Below are 12,350 nucleotides of genomic sequence, written 5' to 3'. Positions count from 1 at the left end.
CTCCCCCAAGGAACAGGTTGAAAGTAGAGGCTTTTGACTTCCTGATGAGCCAATTTTGCCCAGAAATTCAAACCATGGGATGCTATATAGCTCATATGTCTTGACAGTGCCCAAATGTCAACTTATCGCCAGAGCATCACCCAGTGCAGGCTTATTGTAACATTTGGAAGCACAAACCTGCTGTATAAAATGGACTCTCCTGGGAGATAGAGGCTGTCACCATGGCAGAGATCATTCCATCTTGGGGCCAGAAGGACCAGGCAGTCCCTTTAATCTTTAACGAGCCACTTTCACATTTAGATACAGGAACTGGCACGGCATGAGGCTCAACCTGCTTCACAGCACTTTGCTGCAGAACAACCCCCCAGTTGCATGAGGGCGTGCTAACCCAGTCTGTCCCCACTGGTACAGTTACCAGAATCTATTCTATAATGCAATTGTGAGTACTTTATTATCCACTGTGGTATAATACTTCATAGCTCAGAAAAGGTATCCAATATCAAGAGGCTAGCAACTGCCTACCTCAGGCACAATGAAATACTAGGTTCCTGTATGTTAGTAATTGAAAAAGTAGCAAGCATGTAGGAAAAGAAAGAATCCAGAGGGGTCAGGCCCCAGCCTGAGGACCCAATGACAAGACTGGGAGAAAGGAAGTCAGCAAGAAGTTAGTGACATGATCAAACTGCTATCTTGGGCAGCTCATTTCAGAAACCAGCAACAGAAATCTTGGAACCATTTGATAGGTATAATTTTCTATATAAGGCTATTTCTTAGTTTTTTTTTGTTTTTGCTTTTGTTTTTTTCCCTGAGCAGCTAATACAGAAGAAGGGCAGGGAAAAGACCCCTGTCATCAAATTCCATCACCTAAACTCTAATAGCCTCATAATGAAGTGACTTAGCAGACTCATGTCCTATTACTACCTCGCCCCAGTAACCATACTCTCAGAAAAAAGATTCTGTAATTCAACTCTGCAGATTACCTGAATTCAAAATATACCTCTGAATTCATCTCTTCTCCTAATACACACACTCAGATGCTCTGTCTCCCTGACACACATGCCCTGCCTCCAATAAGTCAAGCTTCCTAAATGTCTACCCTGGTTTCCACTAATAATGCCCCAAGATTAATTTACCTTTGTTCGTGTCCCCAAGTCTAGGGGGCCTTTGTCAACACATGTTTCATCTTGAAGAGTGATTTCTAGCCAAGTAGAGAAGATTACCTGTTCACCTACAGTTAATCTTCAGCCTGGTTTCTGCAGGCTATAGAAATAAAAGGATACAACTGCACAGCTTGAATGTCCCATCAAGATAATCAAAGTAATAGAAGAGGGAGAGAAGGCAGAAGGAGAGATTTCAAAATAAAGACTGAACTGTGCACTTCAGTAGTACTTAGGAAAACACTCCATCTGACTAAGCAGCTGATGAGTAGACAAATACCCAAAGGACTGTGCATTCTCTGAAGATTATTGTGCTCACAGTTCTCACTTCTCTCAAGGTTCTGCAAGAGATCACATCATAAAATCAGCCTTCCATTATTTATAATAAAGTGGATAGACGCATCCTAACATCCAGTATTCTACTGATTTACTCACAAACAAAGCTAAAACCTTATTTCAACTCAAACCCCTGTAACAAGGAAGAAAACGTATTTTCTTTAGGTCTTTCAAAGGTACCTCTCTCATTCCCTTTATAACAGAATAGACAAGGGTTGGAGAAAGGAACCCAAAGCTCCATCCCAGGTCCTAAATGCTTAAAAAAATTCACATTAAAAAAAATGTCCCACAATACATTACCCATTTGGAAAAAAAGCACTGTGAACAGCAGGGGGGAATATATCTTTAGATATATATGATAGATACACACACACATACACATACATACACACCGAGAGAGGGAGAGAGAGCACACGCACGTGCAAAAGAGCGAGCAAGCACGCACACATATACTTAAGAAGTCTAAAACCATTTAATAACAGTTATTCCTAGTAGGAATGGGGGTCTAACTTCTGCTTTGTGCTACTTCAGCTGGTTTGGTTTTGTTTTTCTGAGACGGTTCTCACTCTGTTGCCCAGGCTGGAGTGCAGTGGTGTGATCACAGCTCACTGCAGCCTTGACCACCCTGGCTCAAGCAATCTCCCACCTCAGCCTCGCGAGTAGCTGAAATCACTGGTGCATGCCACCATGCCTGGCTAATTCTTTTATTATTTGTAGAGATGGGGTCTCAATATGTTTCCCAGACTGATCTCGAACACCTAGGCTCAAGCAATCCTCCTGTCTCGACCTCCCAAAGTGCTGAGATTATAGGTGTGAGCAGTTTAAGTTAATTGTATTAGAAATAAAGTACCTAAGACCATTTGATAATATAAACCAAAACAACTTGAAAAAGGTTTTAGGGCCTTTGGAAGCCAAATTTTGAGTACATGTAAAGCTATAGTCATGGAGGCAAATGTAAAAAAAATTAAGAAATTCACAGTTTTGAAATTGTATTATTTGTCTATGGGCAATACTGTACTAGGAGTGCTGTGCTATCTATTGCTGGGTAAAAAGAGTTCGTCTAGGGCCTTGCTGTCAAGGAAACCATGGCAGGGGTGCTAAAAAGCCAGTCAGCAGACCATTGTGACACTGTATGGAGGCAGATTCATCCAGAGAGCTAAAAATACAACTCAAAATTCTTCTATCTTGGTACCAGTACCATGCTGTTTTGGTTACTGTAGCCTTGTAGTATAGTTTGAAGTCAGGTAGCATGATGCCTCCAGCTTTGTTCTTTTGGCTTAGCATTGTCTTGGCAACGCGGGGTCTTTTTTGGTTCCATATGAACTTTAAAGCAGTTTTTTCCAATTCTGTGAAGAAAGTCATTGGTAGCTTAATGGGGATGGCATTGAATCTATAAATTACCTTGGGCATTATGGTCATTTTCACAATATTGATTCTTCCTATCCATGAGCATGGTATGTTCTTCCATTTGTTAGTGTCCTCTTTTATTTCACTGAGCAGTGGTTTGTAGTTCTCCTTGAAGAGGTCCTTTACATCTCTTGTAAGTCGGATTTCTAGGTATTTTATTATCTTTGAAGCTATTGTGAATGGGAGTTCATTCATGATTTGGCTCTGTTTGTCTGTTACTGGTGTATAAGAATGCTTGTGATTTTTGCATATTGATTTTGTATCCTGAAGGCTACAGTAACCAAAACAGCATGGTACTGGTACCAAAACAGAGATATAGACCAATGGAGCAGAACAGAGCCCTCAGAAATAATACCACACATCTACAGCCACCTGATCTTTGACAAATCTGACAAAAACAAGAAATGCAGAAAGGATTCCCTAATTAATAAATGGTGCTGGGAAAATTGGCTAGCCATAAGTAGAAAGCTGAAACTGGATCTTTTCCTTACTCCTTATATGAAAATTAATTCAAGATGGATTAGAGACTTAAATGTTAGACCTAAAACCATAAAAACCCTAGAAGAAAACCTAGGCAATACCATTCAGGACATAGGCATGGGCAAGGACTTCATGTCTAAAACACCAAAAGCAATGACAACAAAAGCCAAAACTGACAAATGGGATCTAATTAAACTAAAGAGCTTCTGCACAGCAAAAGAAACTACCATCAGAGTGAATAGACAACCTACAGAATGGGAGAAAATTCTTGCAATCTACTCATCTGACAAAGAGCTAATATCCAGAACCTATAAAGAACTCAATCAAATTTACAAGAAAAAAACAACCCCATCAAAAAGTGGGCAAAGGATACGAACAGACACTTCTCAAAAGAAGACATTCATACAGCCAACAGACACATGAAAAAATGCTCTTCATCACTCGCCATCAGAGAAATGCAAATCAAAACCACAATGAGATACTATCTCACACCAGTTAGAATAGCAATCATTAAAAAATCAGGAAACAACAGGTGCTGGAGAGGATGTGGAGAAATAGGAACACTTTTACACTGTTGGTGGGACTGTAAACTAGTTCAACCATTGTGGAAAACAGTGTGGCAATTCCTCAAGGATCTAGAACTAGAAATACCATTTGACCCAGCCATCCCATTACTGGGGATATATCCAAAGGATTATAAGTCATGCTGCTATAAAGACACATGCACACATATGTTTACTGTGGCACTATTCACAATAGCAAAGACTTGCAATCAACCAAATGTCTATCAGTGACAGAATGGATTAAGAAAATGTGGCACATACACACCATGGAATACTATGCAGCCATAAAAAAGGATGAGTTTGTGTTCTTTGTAGGGACATGGATGCAGCTAGAAACCATCATTCTCAGCAAAGTATCGCAAGAACAGAAAACCAAATACCGCATGTTCTCACTCATAGGTGGTAATTGAACAATGAGATCACTTGGACACAGGAAGGAGAACATCACACACGGGGTCCTATTGTGGGGAGGAGGGAGAGGGGAGGGATAGCATTAGGAGATATACCTAATGTAAATGACGAGTTAATAGGTGTAGCATACCAACATGGCACATGTATACATATGTAACAAACCTGCATGTTGTGCACATGTACCCTAGAACTTAAAGTATAATAATAAATAAATAAATAAATAAAAATCTCCTATCTTTGTCAGTCAAATCAGTTTTACTAAGTAATCTGATTAACTTAAAAACCAGATATAACACCTATTAGAATGGCTAAAATTAAAAATGGTTGCCGGGCACAGTGGCCCATGCCTGTATTTGCAGCACTTTGGGAGGCCACGACAGGTGAATTGCCTGAGGCCAGGAGTTCGAGACCAGCCTGGCCAACAGGGCAAAACCCAGTCTCTACTAAAAATACAAAAAATGAGCCAGGCATGGTGGCACGTGCCTGTAGTCCCAGCTACTCAGGAGGGTGAGGCAGGAGAATGGCTTGAACCTGGGAGCCAGAGGCTGCAGTGAGTCAAGATTATGCCACTGCACTCCAGCCTGGGCTACAGAGCAAGACTCCATCTCAAAAAAAAAAAAAAAATTTAAAAATGATGACAATATCAAATGCTGGTGAGGATGCAGAGAAACTGGATCTCATATACTGCTGATGAGACTGTAAAATGGTACAGCAACTCTGGAAAAGAATTTAGCAATTTTGGCCTGGTGCAGTGGCACACACCTGTCATCCTGGCACTTTGGGAGGCCATCATGGGCAGATCACTTGAGGTCAGGAGTTCAAGACCAGCCTGGCCAACATGGTGAAACTCCGTCTCTACTAAAAATACAAAATTTGGTTGGTAGTGGTGGTGCACACCTGTAGTCCCAGCTACTTGGGAGGCTGAGGCAGGAGAATTGCTTGAACCCAGGAGGCAGAGGTTGCAGTGAGCTGAGATCGCACCACTGCACTCCAGCCTGGGTGAAGGAGTCAGTGAGACTCTGTCTCAAAAAAAAAAATAGTTGGCTGGGCGCGGTGGCTCAAGCTTGTAATCCCAGCACTTTGGGAGGCCGAGGCGGGCGGATCACGAGGTCAGGAGATCGAGACCATCCTGGCTAACATGGTGAAACCCCGTTTCTACTAAAAAATACAAAAAACTAGCCGGGCGAGGTGGCGGGTGCCTGTAGTCCCAGCTACTCGGGAGACTGAGGCAGGAGAATGGCGTGAACCCGGGAGGCAGAGCTTGCAGTGAGCTGAGATCCGGCCACTGCACTCCCGCCCGGGCCACAGAGCAAGACTCCGTCTCAAAAAAAAAAAAAAAAAAAAAAAAAAATAGTTTAGCAATTTCTTTGGAAAACTGAACATATACTTACCTCAAGAACCAGCAATTTCATTCCTGGATGCTTAGCCCAAAGAAATTAAAACTTGGGTCCATACAAACACCTGTACACAAATGTTCATTATGGCTTCATCTGCAACAGCCCCAAACTGCTAACAACTAAAATGCCCTTCAGGTGAATAGTTAAACAGCCTGTGGTACATACACACCAAGGAATACTACTCAGTGATAAAAGGAACAAACTATTGCTGCCACACAATAACTTGGATGGAGGGTGTGACACTAAGTGAAAAATGCCGGGTTCGAGACCAGCCTGGGAAACACAGTGAGACCCACCTCTACAAAAAACACATTCGAGGCTGGGCGCAGTGGCTCACACGTGTAATACCAGGATTTTGGGAGGCCAAGGCGGACAAATCACTTGAGCTCAGGAGTTCAAGACCAGCCCGGGCAACATGGTGAAACCCTGTCTCTACAAAAAATACAAAAATTAGCTGGGTATGGTGGTGTGCACCTGTAGTCCCAGCTACTCAGGAGGCTGAAGTGGGACGATGGCTTGAGCTAGGGAAGCAGAGGTTGCAGTAAGCTGAGATCGCGCCACTGCACTCCAGCCTGGGCGACAGAGTCAGACACTGTTTCGAAAAAATAAATAAATAAAAATAAATAAATAAATAAATAAAAAACAAGTTCCAATTGTTCTATGTATATAAAAGTAAAAAACAAAAAACCCAGTCTTAAAAGGTCACATACTGGGTCACATACTGTTATGATTCCATTTCCATCATATTTCTAAAATGACAAAATTATAGAGATACCGAACAGATTACTGTTTGCCAGAGATTAGAACAGTAGGGAAAAGGGATATGCGTGATAATAAAGGAGTAGCACAAGGGGGATCTTTGTGGTGGTAGAAGAGTTACACAAATTCATACATGTGATAAAATGGCACAAAACTACACACACACACACACACAAGCGCACACACACAGAGCACCGTGTCCATTTCCTGGTTTTGATATGGTACTATGGTTAAATGAGACATAACCATTGGGAGAAAAATGGGTGAAGGGTACATGGGAACTGTGTAGTGCCTTTGCAACTTCCTGTGAATCTTTAATTACCTAAAAATAAAGTATAAAAAAAAAAAAAAGTGGCCGGGCGTGGTGGCTCACGCCTGTAATCCCAGCACTTTGGGAGACCGAGCCAGGTGGATCACCTGAGGTTGAGAGTTCAAGACCAGCCTCACCAACATGGAGAAACCCTGTCTCTACTAAAAATACAAAATTAGCCAGGCGTGGTAGTGTGCATCTGTAATCCCAGCTACTCAGGAGGCTGAGGCAGGAGAATCGCTTGAACCCGGGAGGCAGAGGTTGCAGTGAGCCGAGATCGTGCCATTTCACTCCAGCTTGAACAACAAGAGTGAAACTCCATCTCAAAAAAAAAGTGCAATTATTCAGTCAACTGTCCAGCCACTATGGGGAACTAAAAAAGGCAAAAGGTTTATAAAGTATAGCATGTTTCGTACTCTTTTGCAGTCTCTACTATGCAGGAGAGATGATTATTTAAGCATAGATTGGTTGTTGGCCCAACTACCTGAAATATATTCAGGCACTCCCTGTGCCCCATCCATCACAATATTTTTATCAAGCCTCACCAAAGCCATGAGTAATGGGCCAGAAGGCTGCAGAAGTAACCAGTCCCGAATGAATGAACTCTCACTACAATTTTAGCTCAGCAGACAGTGCCTGCTCTCAGAAACATCCAAAAACCACAGCAGTTAGACAAATAAGTTGTGAAAGATGTGGTTTCCAGGTAAGATATGTGACAGGCTTCTTACTGCAAACAGTTTTTCTTACAAAAGAAGAAAGACTGGTGGGAGAGATGGTGGAAAAATGAAAACAATCCTTATTCTGTGATTCTCTGGGCCTATCTTCACAGGACTTCATATGTAGTGAAGGCAGAATATTTGTCTCAACCACAGATAACCAAATTTTACTTTCTACACTGACTCAGGCTTCTTAATGAAAATGGTATATCACCATTTATTCCACTAACATCGCTTACAAGATGAGGCCCTATGGGGCACTAACATCTATGTATCTTATGTAGAATTCAATTCATTGGGAAGGCCTACTGACAAACAGGAAGACCCCCACCCCAACACACACACACACACACACACACACACACACACACACACACACAAACATAAAAAATAACCACCAGTGAACTCTTCTCTAACCCAATGCTTTATTTATTTAGCCAAATGTGCTCTTAAGGGAAACTGACTTATATATCAAAAACGTTTACAATTTTAGAATAAACTATAAAACATCCTTCAGCACCAGCAAAACTAAAAACTAATAAAACAATTAACAAGTACTGCTAATATCATTTTTAAATCATATTCCACACAAGTGGGCCCATTAAAAAAGAATAGTTTTATGAATAAACTATTTAAGAATTAAAAAGTGGTGTTAGTGGAATAATGGTAAAACATTTTCAGTAAGAAGCCTGAGTCAGTGTAGAAAGTAAAAGCTGGTTATCTGGGCCTGAAGCAAATATTCTGCCTTCACTACATATGAAGTCCTGTGAAGATAGGCCCAGAGAATCACAGAAGAAGGATTGTTTTCATTTTTCCACCATCTCTCCCACCAGTCTTTCTTCTTTTGTAAGAAAAACTATTTGCAGTAAGAAGCCTGTCACATATCTTACCTGGAAACCACATCTTTCACAACTTATTTGTCTAACTGCTGTGGGTTTTGGATGTTTCTGAGAGCAGGCACTGTCTGCTGAGCTAAAATTGCAGTGAGAGTTCATTCATTCTGGACTGGTTACTTCTGCAGCCCACATATTTGTAAAGACTTATTCAAAAGGTAATCATCCTGATGGAGTGTGAGGCAGCTGCCACCCAGTAGTTGACAGCTCAACCTTTACAGCTGGAATGCTTCGGTTCCAACACTGTGTGGCTTTGGGCCCCCTTTAATTTCTCTGTGCGGCATTTTCACATCTGTGGAACACAGATAACACCTACACACCTCATAGGATGGTTGGGAGGATTAAACATGTTAATATAGCAAAGTCCCTGGCACCTGGAGAGCACATAATAACTGTTGGTAATTTTCATAAAGGTAAACTATGGCACAAAGAGAAGTATCACACAGCAAAAGAAGTGTCAGTCTTCTGACAAGTCTTAAACAAATTCTCCCATACTTTTAGACAAGAAGCCGCCTTCCCCTAACTCCCACTGAAGAATGCTACCAATTTCATTCAGAAAAAGCATCATTTGACACAGTGGAATGAGGGAAACAAATCCTGCTGAGCACGCCCATTGCTTCCCTAGCTCCTGTGGCCAACACACAATTTCAATAGGAAACGGGATTGTTTGTAAAGACAGTTTTATAACATCTGTCACCAAACAACAGTGAAGTTCAAAGTGAAAATTCAAGATTTCACATAGCAGGCAGAGGGACTTTCAAAAACATCTATCCTCTCGCTCCTGTTCCCCATCCCTCTTTCCTAATTAAGGTTATAATAACCCAAGCCCTCTGTAAGCTGGCACACAAGCTAACAACATGCTACCCTGCTGAATAGTCATCAAGGAGGAAAGAAAGGTCCAGGGGGCTGCTACATTTCCATAAACCTCTCATCCTTAGTTAAAAAGGTAAATTTGTTCTAGAGATGCTTAAAGAAAAAACACTTGACTGTCATAACCTAGACACATGCAATAGCTTTCTCCCACTTCTAGTTTTGTCAACTATTCAGGGAACGACCATGGACATTTTTGGAAACAGAAACAAATTGTTTCCAAAAGTGTTAAGCAGTGCTTGTCCAAGGGCCCCCATATAGCTAGTAATTTAGACAGCTGTGTTAGGAGCCACAGAAGCTGCATTTTCTAACCAGTATTGCTTGTGAACAATTGAAACTTTCTCCAGTGCAAAGTCCATACACAGGAAGCAGTGTTCTCCAAAAACATTCAAACAGTTTCATTATTGTTTAACTACCAAAATAACAGCTCCAATAATCTATCAAGTTTGACATTTCATCCAGCTAAGCAATTAAACCAGAACGAAAAGCATGCATGGAGAGATTTGCCCGCCTGCTCCAAATCAACACTAATTTTGACATTATAACCACAAAAACTAATAATGCATCCTCATAGACTATTCACACAAGGCTTCTAAAAAGCAAACACAAAAGTGTCTCAAAGAAATTGCACACCCCTAAATTTTATTTTCTGTCTCCCATCTTTAAGCATCTCAACTCTGAGTTAAGTTACAGGCCAAGAAGTTAGAAACTCCTTTCCAGTATTTAGTCAAAAGAGGGGAATATGCCTCCCAATACAACTACCCAATGCAAATTCTATCAATTTATCCTTTTTTTTTTTTTTTTTTTTGGAGACAGGTCTCCCAGGTTGGAGTGCAGTGGCATGATCTTGGCTCACTGCAATCTCTGCCTCCCATGTTGAAGGGATTCTCCTGCCTCAGCCTCTCAAGTAGCTGGGACTACAGGCGCGTGCCACCACACCAGCTAATTTTTGTATTTTTAGTAGAGATGGAGTTTCACCATGTTGGCCAGGCTGGTCTCGAATTCCTGACCTCAAGTGAGCCACCCACCTCAGGCCTCCCAAAGTGTTGGGATTATAGGCGTGAGCCACCACACCCAGCCTCAATTTACTCTTCAATATACTAAAGCTTGGCTACTGTGGACACATTGCCTATAGGGTAGCCCTGCTCTGCAAGGAGCAGTAATTTTAAAAATAATAGTAAAAAGGCCAAGCGTGGTGACTCATGCCTGTAACTGCAGCACTTTGGGAGGCCAAGGTGGGTGGATCACCTGAGTTCAGGAGTTCAGGACCAGCCTGACCAACATGAAGAAACCCCATCTACTAAAAATACAATATTAGCCGGGTATGGTGGTGCATGCCTATAATCCCAGCTACTCAGGAGGCTGAGGCTGGAGAATTGCTTGAACCCGGGAGGCGGATGTTGCGGTGAGCCGAGATGGTGCCATTGCACTCCACCCTGGGGAACAAGAATGAAACTTCGTCTCAAATAATAATAATAATAAAAACAGTAACAGAAACAAGATGATGAAGGGAACATCATCGTTTGGAAAGCGTCGCAATAAGACACAACAAGGCCTAACACCTTCAGAAGTCGACCTGTGGCAAATGTGGCTATGCTGCCAAGCGCAAGAGGAAGTATAACTGGAGTGCCAAGGCTAAAAGACAAAATACCACTGGAACTGGTCAAATGAGGCACTTAAAAGTTGTATACAGCAGATTCAGGCATGGATTCTGTGAAAGAACACCACCTAAACCCAAGAGGGTAGCTGCTGTAGCATCCAGTTTATCTTCAGAATTTCAACAAATAGTCATGCAATAAATGTTCTGGTTTAAAAAAAAAATTAGTTAAATATATTAAAGATAAATGTTCCTTAACTGATTCCTAGTATTATCAACTTTGGTTCTGACCTAGGAAATCACTAAGTCATGAAACCTCTCTCCCCATATAGGAATGGGAGTTATCAGATGGTAGCTTGAGTTACAGGTGGGAAGAGGAAGAAAATGATCAAGGACCTCTGATATCAAGTTCCTAAGATGTCCTAAGAACCACCTAGAACAATGCTATTCAAAGTGTGTATGTGTCAGACTGCTGGAGGCCCATTCATGTCAAGGTAAACACAGAAAATCACAGTAAGCATTTAGAAACTTTTCCAGCACTTGACATTGCTGTGACATCCAAGTGCATGATTTTTCCGGTGATTCATTTTTCTTGTACTTTACAAAATTACTGGCTGGCAACAGATTAGGGGTGGAGGGAAACCCTTATAAAGCTGGTCCTTCACCACAGATAGTTTAAGAAGCACAATCTTCTCACTCTATGAAGTGCCAATTCAGTCATTATTGTTCTGAAAGAATCAAAGTACCTTTGCCTTCATTATCTTATAGCTTCTGATTTAAAGGCAATTAGATAAACCAGCAAGGAGGCACCATGGTATAATCCAAGCTTGATCAACCTACGGCCTCTGGGCCCAACACAAATTCATAAACTTTCATCAGCTATCATTAGTGTCAGTGTATTTTATGTGTGGCCCAAGACAATTCTTCTTCTTTCAGTGTGGCCCAGGGAGGCCAAAAGATTGCACACTCCAGGCTATAATCTTATGGAAAGAGTGCCAATCCACAGTAGTCAGCCAACCTAACTTCTGGTTTGCAAGAGCCAAATAACTAGCTGGATATCCTAGGTAAGTCTGAGTCTCCTGACTGCTCTGCACTTTAAATTCCTCTTCTGCAAAATAATAGCAATTCTCAATCTTTTTTTTTTTTTTTCTTAATGTGTGGTTGTTTCTCACAGAAACTCTTTCTCCAAGTGGGGTCTGCAGATAAGCTACATCAGAATGCCACATCTCTATCCCAAACACTTTGATTCTGTAGGACTGGGCTAGGAACCAGGAATCTATTTTTTACAAGCACCTAGGAGATTTTTGATCCATACTAAAATTTAAGATCTATTGCAGTAAACATATAACCTTACTAAAGACTTTAGGAAAAAAAAAAAAAAAGGTCACAATTTGTATGTAATCTCCAATAAAGAAGTTATTTGATTTTTATTATTTTTTTCTGGAGACAGGGTC

The 12,350-nt window shown here is 41.3% G+C and overlaps 1 protein-coding gene and 1 pseudogene across 5 annotated transcripts in view; one reads left to right on the top strand and one right to left on the bottom strand.

Annotated features, from left to right (window-relative positions):
- Positions 1–12,350, bottom strand: part of RFFL (ring finger and FYVE like domain containing E3 ubiquitin protein ligase) — an 80,547-nt gene that overhangs the window by 57,032 nt on the left and 11,165 nt on the right. The window lies entirely within an intron of this gene.
- LOC117067522 lies at positions 10,801–11,120 on the top strand (annotated as a pseudogene).

The sequence above is a fragment of the Trachypithecus francoisi genome, unplaced genomic scaffold (assembly GCF_009764315.1).
Source record: "Trachypithecus francoisi isolate TF-2019V2 unplaced genomic scaffold, Tfra_2.0 Lachesis_group20, whole genome shotgun sequence".
NCBI classification, from domain to species: domain Eukaryota; kingdom Metazoa; phylum Chordata; class Mammalia; order Primates; family Cercopithecidae; genus Trachypithecus; species Trachypithecus francoisi.
This window is presented reverse-complemented; position numbering and strand designations above follow the sequence as displayed.